Source organism: Schistocerca piceifrons, chromosome 5 (genome assembly GCF_021461385.2).
Source record: "Schistocerca piceifrons isolate TAMUIC-IGC-003096 chromosome 5, iqSchPice1.1, whole genome shotgun sequence".
Lineage (NCBI taxonomy): Eukaryota > Metazoa > Arthropoda > Insecta > Orthoptera > Acrididae > Schistocerca > Schistocerca piceifrons.
In genome coordinates this window covers 642,158,598-642,173,323 of record NC_060142.1, presented here as the reverse complement: position 1 = coordinate 642,173,323, position 14,726 = coordinate 642,158,598, and positions in this window count along the sequence as shown.

Below are 14,726 nucleotides of genomic sequence, written 5' to 3'. Positions count from 1 at the left end.
CCACTGTTTTACAATGCCTTTAACATAAAAGAGATTGTCATTTGTATATTAAATCACTAGGTCCGTATATAAATGTGGTTGCAACAGTATTTGAATCAATTATTCCTTCCAAGACTCTTTGTGCCATCATAGCAAAATTAAATAAACATAATTTTTACTAACTTTAGAATGACTGTGAAATTATGTGTAAAGTATCTCATCTGTGCTGATTCAAGAACTGACCTTAGATTTTGCTGGACAGATATATTTGCAAAGTTACGCAGAATTTCATGTTATGATTGGCATGTTATTAACATTAATTCACGTACTGTGTTGAGTGACCGATACTTTTGAAAACAATCGTTTAATCAAATTCTGATATCGCATAACAGATCCATTTGTCAGTAAATGATACAATTTTGTAAATAACTAAAGGAGTAGGTCCTCCATAAAACTTGTTATCCTGTCATGATCTTTGGTTGTCGTGCATCAGAAGACCACCCTCACTCCACCATATTTTTATTCATCTCTTGATTCCCCTCCCGAAAAGGAGTGGACAACCCTTCTGGAATTTAGCTGTTCTGAGAATACTTCTTTGCTTTATGTGTTAAATAAAATGAATATTTGTGAAACAAGTGATGTGGACTAATTATGTACTCGAATGTGGCTTCTCTTTTTTCATGCTTCCGGCCCCTACGTAGTCACAGCGAGGAGTTTGCGACCCGCCATACTATCAAGCCTGCAGACCCTGTCAAAGGTCCTCAACTCGTGGTAGCAAAATATGGAGTAACGAATTTATCAACTTTCAAAGTTCACAGTATGGATTTATTACAGGCCTTTGAAATTATGATTTCAGAAGGATTGTTCGATATCAACAGAATCAGCAAATAATTAGTTTTGTCGTGTTGTTTTTAAAAACACGTCTTATGCATAACAAAATTAAAATTTAGGAAACATCGGTTGGGGTTATGGTCAAAAAGTCTGTTGCAAGGTCAAAATACGATTTCATAAGGATTTCAGAGTATCAGCGGACTCAGAAAAGCAATCAGCAATGCCGTGCTGTTGCTGAAAGCATGTCGTACGTGAAACAAAACTAGAATTTACGAAACATCAGCCGGCAGAGGTGGCCGAGCGGTTCTAGGCGCTACAGTCAGGAACCGCGCGACCGCTACGGTCGCAGGTTCGAATCCTGCCTCGGGCATGGATGTGTGTGATGCCCTTAGGTTAGTTAGGCTTAAGTAGTTCCAAGTTCTAGGGGACTGATGACCTCAGAAGTCAAGTCCCATAGTGCTCAGAGCCATTTGAACCATTTGAACGAAATATCAGTTTAGGTTAAGCTCAAAGATTTTATGCTAAGGTCTCACATTCGACTTTGCTTTGGTATTCGATAATCGATTACTCAAATTATATCTCGGCCTGCTGAAAAAGAGAATGGAAACGTGGAAACGACCTCTTCTTGCTACATTACTGCCTTCCCGACTCACTGTAAAGTGGGTAACAAACGAGCGAAAAAGCTACATAATAGATAACCGTACCCCCCTCCCCACACACACACACACTTACACCGACAGTTTACAGCAGGAGAAAAGGTAAACTTTTTCAATTTAAAAAAATCTTAGGTTTCTAACTTCATTCATGTAAAAGGTATAATCATGTGAAATAGGATGTAGGTCTCTGAAATACGTCGTATATGTCCGGCAGACTTATCGCGAACCACGAACGTACTCGCTTCTACAGCAGGCAACATTTTTTAAAAAACGTTTTAAAAGTCCTTAAGGAACAGAAAGGGAAAATTTATGCCAACTCGTAACAGTATTTTCGTTTCGCTCGGATCAGTCGGATTTTAATTCATTCAGTAGAAAACAACCACACCGCACAGAAATGTGTCGGATTTCCAAATCCGATGAGAACTTCTTTACATCGGGCAACGGGAACTGATACGGGAGAGCTATAAAGCCATCCAGAGCCGCACGCTCGGATTCCTTTGTGCGGCAAACGAGAGCCGTCACGCGTCTGCGGCCGTAAACATAAAGCCCCGTGGCCGTGGAGGGAACCCTGTGTTAGGCTCCACATTCAATACGCGACGCTAACGACCCCGCTCCACTCTGCTACAGATTGCTTTCCAAAGGGGGTAATACACGGAGCGTCGCACGTGTTCCCCGAAACATGACCGGATGTAATACGTAAAACTCAAGAAGCGTAGCACTACAGACCCAGTGATATAGCCCACTCATAAGTCAGTGTTTTTCGTCAATGGTGTATGCTATCAGCTATTCATATGGATCAATCTATCGACCCTAACCTCTTAAACAATAATACTGTGACCGCCGGCAGCATTTTTGTACATTTTTCATTTTTACCATGACTCTCTTGAAAAAAAAAAAAAAGGTTCAAATGGCTCAAAGCACTATGGGACTTAACATCTGAGGTCATCAGCCCCTAGACTTAGAACTACCCAAACCTAACGAACCTAAGGACATCACACACATCCATGCCCGAGGCAGGATTCGAACCTCCGACCGTGGCACGGGCGCGGTTCCGGACTGAAGCACCTAGAACCGCCCCGCCACCGAGGCCGGCGACTCTCTTCATATATTGAAAAGTAGAAGGTAGTATATCTGATCACACATGAAATTGTAAAAAATCGATTTCAACCAGATAAATATGGTTTGACTAAATATGATGCATATGGCCCATTTTAAACTTAACATGCAACTAGAAGCTTTATGTGGCCATATGTATCACTCTTGATGCACAGTCCTATCTGAGGAACTGGTAAATAAGAACTCCAACTACCTGCTACATAATTGCTTTAATTGTCGGAATAAGGAACTTAAATGTTTACACTTTTGTGCATTGCTAATAAAACATAATTCACATGAAACTCTGAGAACAAATTTGGCATTTCAGTGACACCAGCTTGATATATTTGATAGCATGCTTTTACTGACCTGCTTTGGAGAGTTTCTGGTAACAGCTGTTACAACGTCGTTACGTTGTAGTGATTACCATTCATTGGTGTCTCCTGAATGTCGTCAATCTCGAGTATCGCATTTGTAATAGCCTCACGGAAAGCAATGATACTCATTTCTTATATCGTAATTCCAACAAACAAAGTATGAGAATTAAAAGAGTAGTACTGAACAGTAATTCAAACGTCACTTTGCGGTACCGCTTCACTAAGTTCCTTAAGCAAGAGCCATAGGTTTCCATTTTATGTGAAAGATCAATGAAGGGTTTGGGTCCATTGTAATCCTCATTTTCATTTGGTTTTTTTGTTTTTGTTTTTTTTTTTACTTCATCTTTTCTTGTTGTCACTACCGCAAGTTCAGTTTTCTGTTTAGTTGTCAAGAAATGGCCGGCCGCTGTGGCCGAGCGGTTCTAGGCGCTTCAGTCCGGAACCGCGCTGCTGCTACTGTCGCAGGTTCGAATCTTCTCTCTGGTATGGATGTGTGTGTGTCCTTAGGCTAGTTAGGTTTAAGTATAATTCTAAGTCTAGGGGACTGATGACCTCATATGTTAAGTCCCATAGTGCTTAGAGCCATTTGAGCCATTTGCTCAAGAAGTGACGTCCCTCTTGCCACGCCACTTTCCGACAACAGCATTTGTGTTACTTTCCACAACTACCATTTACCCCTTTTTCGTCCGCCCACGGTAGCTGAGTGGTCAGCGCTACGGGCTGTCTATCTTAAGGGCCCGGGTTCGATTCCCCGCTGGGTCTGAGATTTTTCTCCGCTCAGAGACTGGGTGTTGTGTTGTCCTAATCAGCATCATTTCATCCCCATCGCCGCGCAAGTCGCCGAAGTGACGTCAACTGGAAAGACTTACACCAGGCGGGTGGTCTACCCGACGGGAGGCCCTCGTCACACGCCATTATTATTACCCCTTGTTCAACATTCTTGTGATAATAGTTTTTGGATTTCCCCTTGTTTCCTTCGGAACGTTCCCATCAGATGACTGCTTGTTCCAAAAGAACGTGCACCAAGTTAATAGAAGTCTAGAAGTTATATACAAAGAGTGTCCTTCCAGAATACGAAAGTAATTCCATTAACTCCAAAACAGTTGTTGTTACGTCATACCATTACCTGACTATAGCATTAACTTCTTTTCCCCAATACACTTTAACATTCCAAGTATATCAACCTATAGCACACGTTTCGTATAATTTTACTCCGTATTTAAAACATTTTCCAGGAATGTACTGACGAAGGCGTAACCTACCACGAAATGGAATTATTGTATCATCGATACAAACAGCTTCACTGGGAATGAATGATTCCTGGAATTTTGTGTTCGGACGATTCACAAGCTTCCTAATTTTGAACATCGTGTCTTGTTCATTTGTGTTTTTGAATGCAACAGACGGACAAATCAAACATATTTCGGCACATAGTAGAAGACACCTGGTTTTTGTAAAGCGGATACCGGCTCCAATAAACCTCCATTCTTGACGTACGCTCAGGCTCCCATCCGCAACAGAAGTCCCATAAATTTCCTCAAATCATCAACGCTAATATTATTCCTTACAGTCAGTCTTGACGCTGGTAATAATGTCTCTTCAGTTATTCAACCAACAATCTTTTGTTCAGCATAATGATTTGTTTCCTTCATTACGAAATTTCACACTTTTACACCAAGAAAAAAATTGTAAACGTCAGTGGTACGAATACTTGCTGGTAGATTGTCTAAAAGTGCATTGCCTACTCCGCAATTACCAGAAAACACTAAATTGTTTACATTTACCAGAAAAATCAGACCACATTATTCATCTAGCAGGGAGCCCATCAGTCAAGATATCTCTTCAGGTGACAGCTCACTTTCACTGTCAACTGAGGATGAAACTTCGTTTGACCCATTTGTGGACGTATCATTCGTAACATGCATACTTGCACGTGTACCTTTTGTTTCTTCAGTGCAATTACCTCATCTTCGTTACTACTCTCGCTCGCGGAAGGAGCCCTTATCAGCACCTGTACTGCTTCCTTAAATCCATCTATCTTCTACATCTACATCTACATCTACATTGATACTCCGCAAGCCACCCAACGGTGTGTGGCGGAGGGCACTTTACGTGCCACTGTCATTACCTCCCTTTCCTGTTCCAGTCGCGTATGGTTCGCGGGAAGAACGACTGTCTGAAAGCCTCCGTGCGCGCTCTAATCTCTCTAATTTTACATTCGTGATCTCCTCGGGAGGTATAAGTAGGGGGAAGCAATATATTCGATACCTCATCCAGAAACGCACCCTCTCGAAACCTGGCGAGCAAGCTACACCGCGATGCAGAGCGCCTCTCTTGCAGAGTCTGCCACTTGAGTTTATTAAACATCTCCGTAACGCTATCACGGTTACCAAATAACCCTGTGACGAAACGCGCCGCTCTTCTTTGGATCTTCTCTATCTCCTCCGTCAGACCGATCTGGTAGGGATCCCACACTGATGAGCAATACTCAAGTATAGGTCGAACGAGTGTTTTGTAAGCCACCTCCTTTGTTGATGGACTACAATTTCTAAGCAGTCTCCCAATGAATCTCAACCTGGTACCCGCCTTACCAACAATTAATTTTATATGATCATTCCACTTCAAATCGTTCCGCACGCATACTCCCAGATATTTTACAGAAGTAACTGCTACCAGTGTTTGTTCCGCTATCATATAATCATACAATAAAGGATCCTTCTTTCTATGTATTCGCAATACATTACATTTGTCTATGTTAAGGGTCAGTTGCCACTCCCTGCACCAAGTGCCTATCCGCTGCAGATCTTCCTGCATTTCGCTACAATTTTCTAATGCTGCAACTTCTCTGTATACTACAGCATCATCCGCGAAAAGCCGCATGGAACTTCCGACACTATCTACTAGGTCATTTATATATATTGTGAAAAGCAATGGTCCCATAACACTCCCCTGTGGCACGCCAGAGGTTACTTTAACGTCTGTAGACGTCTCTCCATTGATAACAACATGCTGTGTTCTGTTTGCTAAAAACTCTTCAATCCAGCCACACAGCTGGTCTGATATTCCGTAGGCTCTTACTTTGTTCATCAGGCGACAGTGCGGAACTGTATCGAACGCCTTCCGGAAGTCAAGAAAAATAGCATCTACCTGGGAGCCTGTATCTAATATTTTCTGGGTCTCATGAACAAATAAGGCGAGTTGGGTCTCACACGATCGCTGTTTCCGGAATCCATGTTGATTCCTACATAGTAGATTCTGGGGTTTCCAGAAATGACATGATACGCGAGCAAAAAACATGTTCTAAAATTCTACAAGAGATCGACGTAAGAGATTAGGTCTATAGTTTTGCGCATCTGCTCGACGACCCTTCTTGAAGACTGGGACTATCTGAGCTCTTTTCCAATCATTTGGAACCCTCCGTTCCTCTAGAGACTTGCGGTACACGGCTGTTAGAAGGGGGGCAGTTCTTTCGCGTACTCTGTGTAGAATCGAATTGGTATCCCGTCAGGTCCAGTGGACTTTCCTCTATTGAGTGATTCCAGTTGCTTTTCTATTCCTTGGACACTTATTTCGATGTCAGCCATTTTTTCGTTTGTGCGAGGATTTAGAGAAGGAACTGCAGTGCGGTCTTCCTCTGTGAAACAGCTTTGGAAAAAGGTGTTTAGTATTTCAGCTTTACGCGTGTCATCCTCTGTTTCAATGCCATCATCATCCCGTAGTGTCTGGATATGCTGTTTCGAGCCACTTACTGATTTAACGTAAGACCAGAACTTCCTAGGATTTTCTGTCAAGTCGGTACATAGAATTTTACTTTCGAATTCAATGAACGCTTCACGCATAGTCCTCCTTACGCTAACTTTAACATCGTTTAGCTTCTGTTTGTCTGAGAGGTTTTGGCTGCGTTTAAACTTGGAGTGGAGCTCTCTTTGCTTTCGCAGTAGTTTCCTAACTTTGTTGTTGTACCACGGTGGGTTTTTCCCGTCCCTCACAGTTTTACTCGGCACGTACCTGTCTAAAACGCATTTTACGATTGCCTTGAACTTTTTCCATAAACACTCAACATTGTCAGTGTCGGAACAGAAATTTTCGTTTTGATCTGTTAGGTAGTCTGAAATCTGCCTTCTATTACTCTTGCTAAACAGATAAACCTTCCTCCCTTTTTTTTTATATTCCTATTAACTTCCATATTCAGGGATGCTGCAACGGCCTTATGATCACTGATTCCCTGTTCTGCACATACAGAGTCGAAAAGTTCGGGTCTGTTTGTTATCAGTAGGTCCAAGATGTTATCTCCACGAGTCAGTTCTCTGTTTAATTGCTCGAGGTAATTTTCGGATAGTGCGCTCAGTATAATGTCACTCGATGCTCTGTCCCTACCACCTGTCCTAAACATCTGAGTGTCCCAGTCTATATCTGGTAAATTGAAATCTCCACCTAAGACTATAACATGCTGAGAAAATTTATGTGAAATGTATTCCAAATTTTCTCTCAGTTGTTCTGCCACTAATGCTGCTGAGTCGGGAGGTCGGTAAAAGGAGCCAATTATTAACCTAGTTCGGTTGTTTAATGTAACCTCCACCCATAATAATTCACAGGAACTATCCACTTCTACTTCACTACAGGATAAACTACTACTAACAGCGACGAACACTCCACCACCGGTTGCATGCAATCTATCCTTTCTAAACACCGTCTGTACCTTTGTAAAAATTTCGGCAGAATTTATCTCTGGCTTAAGCCAGCTTTCTGTACCTATAACGATTTCAGCTTCGGTGCTTTCTATCAGCGCTTGAAGTTCCGGTACTTTACCAACGCAGCTTCGACAGTTGACAATTACAATACCGATTGCTGCTTGGTCCCCGCATGTCCTGACTTTGCCCCGCACCCGTTGAGGCTGTTGCCCTATCAAAGCAAGGTCGTCAGCATATAAGAAATTTTTGAATGGTTTAGGACTTGGCTGACGGTTTTGTTAATTGTGGGGGAGCACCGGTCACAATACACTCCCTTGGGGTACACTATTTCTTTAGTTCCTCCAGCGACTGTGTCTCCCACGGTGTTCGAGATAAAATCTTCAGTTGTGAAGTAGCTTGGTAGTTATTCTGGGGGAACCATAAATCTCGTGAAGCACTACGCGGTGGTGGACTGTATAGTAAGCTGACGAAGAATCGATAAATGACACTCCACTGATCATCCCCCTTTCATATCCATCCTCGATTTGGGTCGTTACGGAAGCATTACATTTGCAAGCTCAGTTTTATAGGGATGCAGTAGTACATTCCATTACTGGCTGAACCTGGCTGACAATTGATATTTTGATGCTCGTCACACTGCTTGTGAGCACCAGTAACTTTTCCACATGGCGAATCTTGTTGCAGTCACCAACTGCCGGGAGTGTACCAGTAATGACTCTGACAGTTATTCTTTCTGCATCTACAACTACATTCATCTCCGCAAGTCACTGTATGGTCCGTGGTGGAGGGGACCTTATGCTACTACCAGTCATTTCCTTTCCTGGTCCACTCGCAAACAGAACAAGGGTAGAAAGACTATTTATACGCCTCCAAATGAGCCCTTATTTCTCTTACGTTATTTTCTCGGTCCTCACGCGAAATGTATGTTGGTCGCAATAGAATCGCTCCGCAATAAGCTTCAAATGGCGGTTCTCTAAATGTTGTTAATAATGCTCCTTGAAGAGAACGTAGACTTCCGTACAGGAATTCTCACGTGAATTTCCAATTAGATCTCCATAATACTTGCGTGTTGTTTGAACCTACTGGTAACAAATCTAACAGCCCGTCTCTGAATTTCTTCGATATCTTCCTTCAGTCCAATCTGATGGAGATCCCAGACACTCGAACAGTAGCCATTAATGGGCCACAGCGTCGTATGTGGTTTTCTTTACAGCTGAACCACACGTTTGAACAATTCTCCCAATAAACCGAAGTCGACCATTAGCCTTCCCTGTTACAATCCTTACGTGCTCCTTCCATTTCATATCGCTTTGCAAAGTCACGACCAGATATTTAATCAACGTGACTGTCTCAAGGAGCATACTATTAATACTGTGCTCGAACATTACGGAATTGTTTTTCCCCTTCATCTGCATTAACTTAAATTATTTTCAACCCTCCAACCATCACACCAACTAGAAACTCTGTCTACGCCATCTTGCATCTTCCTTCAGTAACTCAAGGACGACATCCTCCCATGCACCACAGCATCATCGGCAAACAGACGCTGCTCGCTGCTCACCCTGTCAGCCACCACACTTTTTGGTATAGAAAATAATAGCGGTCCTAGCACACTTCCCCGGGACACGCCTGACGATACCGTTGTCTCTGATGAATACTCGCCGTAGACGACAACGTACTTTCTATTACTTAAGAATCCACACACATATCTGGGAATGTATTCGGCATGCTCAACCTTCGTTAACAGTCTGCATTGGGGCACCGTGTCAAACGCATTTCGGAAATCAAGAAATGTGGAATGTGCCTGTTGCTCTTCATCCCTTGTTTGAAGCATGTTGTTGTTGTGGTCTTCAGTCCAGAGGCCGGGCTGATGGAGCTCTCCATGCTACTCTATCCTTTGCAAGCTTCTTCATCTCCCAGTATCTACTGCAACCTACATCCTTCTGACTCTGCTTAGTGTATTCATTCATGTCTTGGTCCCCCTCTACGGTTTTTACCCTCCACGCTGCCCTCCAATACTAAATTGGTGATCCCTTGATGCCTCAGAATATGTCCTACCAACCGATCCCTTCTTCTAATCAAGTTGTGCCATAAAATTCTCTTCTCCCCAATTCTAGTCAATATCTCCTCATTAGTTATGTGATCTACCCATCTCATCTTCAGCATTCTTCTGTAGCACCACATTTCGAAAGCTTCCATTCTCTTCTTGTCCAAACTATTTATCGTCCATGTTTCACTTCCATACATGGCCACACTCCATACAAATACTTTCAGAAACGACTTCCTAACACTTAAATCTATACTCAACAAATTTCTCTTCTTCAGAAACGCTTTCCTTGCCATTCCCAGTCTACATTTTATATCCTCTCTACTTCGACCATCATCAGTTATTTTGATCCCCAAATAGCAAAACTCCTTTACAACTTTAAGTGTCCTATTTCCTAATCTAATTCCCTCAGTATCGCCAGTCTTAATTCGACTACATTCCATTATCGTCGTTTTGCTTTTGTTGATGTTCATCTTATATCCTCCTTTCAAGACACTGTTCATTCCGTTCAACTGCTCTATCAGGTCCTATGCTGTCTCTCACAGAATTACAATGTCATCGGTGAACCTCAAAGTTTTTATTTCTTCTCCATGGATTTTAATACCTACTCCGAATTTTTCTTTTGTTTCCTTTACTGCTTGCTGAATATACAGATTGAATAACATCGGGGATAGGCTACAACCCTGTCTCACTCCCTTCCCAACCACTGCTTCCCTTTCATGTCCCTCGACTCTTATAACTGGCTTTTGTTTTTGTGTACAAATTGTAAATAGCCTTTCGCTCCCTGTATTTTACCCCTGCCACCTTTAGAATTTGAAAGAGAGTATTCCAGTCAACATTGTCAAAAGCTTCCTCTAAGTCTACAAACGCTAGAAACGTAGGTTATCATGTAAGAAAAGGGCAAGCTGAGTTTCACACGGGCAGTGCTTTCTAAAACCGTACTGATTTGTGGACATATACTTTTCCGTCTCAAGGAAATTTATTATATTCGAAGTAATAGTATATTCAAGAAACCTGCAGCAAAACGATACTCAAGACATTTGTCTGTAATTTTGGAGGTCCGTTCTTTTATCCTTCTCATATACAAGAGTCACCTTCCCTTTTTTCCAGTCGCTTGGGACTTTGGGCTGGGAGAGAGATTCGCTATAAATACAAGCTAAGTTAGGGGTAAGTGACGCCTATTACTATTTCCTGTGCGATAGTCAAACCACGCTAAACGATTTCTTAAATGGGAAATTTAAAACTTCGGGTTTCCTTTTGCTATCTTCTACTGCCACATCAGACTGGTCAAATACTTAATAGACAGCAGCCTTCGAACAGTTTAGAGATTTTACATAGGACCAGAATTTTCTCGGGCTCTCGGCAAGGTAAGCTATACTAAGGCAGGCCGGTGGTAGCTGTTGTATGCTTCGACCATTGATCTTTTTATAGACGCAGGAATCTCTACTAACTTTTGCCTCACGTCATTCGCGAATTCTCTTTTGAATCGAGAGTACAGCAGTCTTTGCTTCCTCAGCATTCTCCGAATGTTGCTGCTAAACCACTGTGAGTCTTTTCCGTCCTTAATCCACTTACTCGACATTTGCTTCTCCAGAGCACGATTTGCAATATATTCAAACTTTTCAGATAATTCCTCCATCACACTGGAACTAATGGATATCAATTCATTGTCTAAGTGGGATGTTAGCACTGCTTATCTGTTCTTTCCAGCAAAAATACTTCTTGACTGTTTTACAGTAACGATCGTCACTATGAGGTCATGATCATAACCTTTGTCTGTATACTGACACCGTCGATAAGATCGGCCCATTTTGTAGCTACAAAGTCTAGGTTATTCCCATTGCTTGTGGGCATTCGAACTAGCTGCTCAAGGCAGTTTTCGGGAAACCTGTTCAAAAGTAATTCGCAATGTACCCTCTGCAATATAATTCGTAGACGTCCCAGTCTGTACTCGCTAGGCTAAGGTTGCCTCCAACGAATACTGCAAGATCTGGGTATTTCCGCGCTATTGATTGTATACTTTCTTTGAATGACTCAACTTCCCGGCGGGGTCAGGGATTTTCTCTGCCTCGTGATGACTGGGTGTTGTGTGTTGTCCTTAGGTTAGTTAGGTTTAAGTAGTTCTAAGTTCTAGGGGACTGATGACCATAGATGTTAAGTCCCATAGTGCTCAGATCCATTTGAACCATTTGAATGACTCTAAATCCGTCACAGAGGAATTGTGTGGTCAGTAAAAGCTTCGAACAATTAACTTGACTTCATCTAGACCTGTTATACACGAAAAAATCAATTCACTGTCGCAATCATGTTCGACCTCAATAGAGACAATACTTTTGCCAGCTGCAATGAACACTTCCCATCCTATGGCATCTACTCAGTCTTTCCGATATACGTTCCACGACTCGCTTAATATCTCAGAGCTTTCCACTTCGGATTACAGCCTGCCCTCGGTCCCTAGAACGATTTGAACGCGAGAAATTCAATGGAAAGCAGCAAATCCAGGAACCTTGTTACAAATACGTCTATAATTTACTGACAAAATTTTGACAGTCGAAGTTTTTTTTACTCCGGAAGCAGTTTCATTTTGCTATCTGCATGTCGACTGGCGAATGTTTATAAGAGTACCTCGATGTTCAAATGGCTCAAATGGCTCTGAGCACTATGGGGCTTAACATCTGAGGTCATCAGTCCCCTAGAACTTAGAGCTACTTAAACCTAACTAACCTAAGGCCATCACACACATCCATGCCCGAGGTAGGATTCGAACCTGCGACCGTAGCGGTCGCGCTGTTCCAGACTGAAGCGCCTAAAACCGCTCGGCCACATCGGCCGGCTACCTCGATGTATCGCTATCCTAAAAAGCCACCATGTGCACTCCACAAGTACTCTGCTACCGAAGTAGCTGCTTCCTTTGTGTAGTGTATCCCTGACCAGTCGAGGTGAATCCTACATGACTCCACCCGCTACCGTAATTACAGAAATCTGCAGCCCTATAGAGTCAACAAAGCCTGTTGTTGAGACGCTCCGACTGTTCGAAACCAAAGGACCTCTTTCGACTATGCAACCAATGCTGCAAATTGCGATGTTTACTTGCACCCCATGCGCAGTGTCAGCAGCCTTTTCCGCCTCCTCCAGCCGCCCGTGTGAACTGAAGATGGCCTCAGAACCCGTGACCCATCCGACAGGCACCGTTGGCGTCGACGTGAACTACAACTAGCACACAGCTGCACTCTGCCCGCTCAATAGGCGCCGGCAAGGCCGCCTCCACATCTCGGATGAAGCCCCCGACAGACATATTGAGTACACATGGGCTTTCTTTCCAGCCCTGAATGATATTTCACTAAGAGTTTCGATAATGCGCTTATCGCTGGAGCTTCCAATAATTAGTAAACTCCCCCACCCCCTCCCCTGCGTCTCTGCTCACACCCTGCTGAAGGATTGGCCACCTGTCCACTGATAGGGCGAATGGACGAGGCCAGAGGCCAGTCTCCATACTGAACCTGTATCTTGAGTGACACGACCACGTAACCCACCACTCACCATGCTATGAGGGCGGATCTACCTTGTCGGGTACACAAAGAGGTGCCTTGGCACCAGGGTGTGTGGCCGGAACACCTGAGGTGTCCCATGCGACGTGTCACATTCTCCGCCACGACTACACCTTGGAATAACAGCCTGAAGATAGCTGACCAGAACTAAAACCGCACTGAGCTGTTCACGAACTGCGGCCAGCTCAACCTGCGTCCGCAAGGCATGCACACATGCTATCCATCCTAGAAAGACTAACTGAAGAAGTAGACTATGAAAGCACAAACAGAAACTTAGACATACATCTTCCTATCATCCTGACGCGCCACCAATAGAGTTTGATTCCTAATGAGATGTGTAGCTCGCCATTCAAAAGAAACGCAGACTGCACGAATCTACACATTATAGTCACAAAATTGCGAGTTTACGTGTCTAACATAGACAAACACACACGAAATTTAAAAAATATACTGTTAAGAAAGCACAGGAAAAGTTAAATATGTAACTTGTTGTTTGTTTGCGATAGTTGGAACCTGTCTAACCCACCGAGTGACCAAAGTGCAACGAACGGTTGCTGACTCTTTAAAACTGACAACTAAATGACAACAACGCCTCAGAATGCCTGAATCAACACTAACTTACGCCCAGTGCCAATGACTCTAGTGGTGCCCTAGCAGCAGAGTGTTCCACTGTAGGAGTAGCACCCCTTCTCTCACCCGTCATTTTGAAAGTATCTCCTTTCACGTTTCCTTACAATTGACGGGTCAGTTGAGATTTGTAGTCATTTCATTTAAGTTGTTTGTCAGCAAACTTAGTTGCTGTTATGTAGCAGCTCCTTTTCCATGCTAAGACAAATTTACTTGCCAAATATGATCCCATCTAAAAGTATTACATTCTCGCTTGATCGTTATTTTAGCCTATATCTGCAAACACCATGTCCTGTTGAGTCATAATTCTTATTATACTCAGATGATTATCTCTGAATCTACAGACGAGTGAAATGTATGTAGCTGCAGTACAACTGCCTCAAGAGGCCCGCCTGGGATGGAAAGGATGACGAGTTGTTCCTCTTGATATTGCAGGTGACTGTATCCTTTAGTGCAGACACAGAGGGATGAATGGGTGATGCAGGGTATGTGTTCCTTGATTCCTCCTCCCAGTGGAACATTGTTGAGAGAGAGTGATTGGTCATGAGAGGCGACTTTTGGTGTCAATATCAGCACAGTCACCTGTGGCCTAGGAGTAGCGTCTTTGACTAATTAAATTTTCCCGGTCTGAGATTCAAAAGCTGCCTCTCCTTTAATTTTGACTAAAATTCATCAGCAATGGCGCCCAAAGACTTTCGGCTTAAGACGTCACCCTCATTCTGCCAACGGCAGGAGCTGACAAAGTTTCGCCTTGGGGGTGGGAAATTGCACCTAAAAAGGCGGAAGAATCAACAATGATCAACTGCATGAGGATGCAGAAAGCAACGGAAGCCACCGAATTAGACACATAATGACTATCCACAGAACGAGAAGCC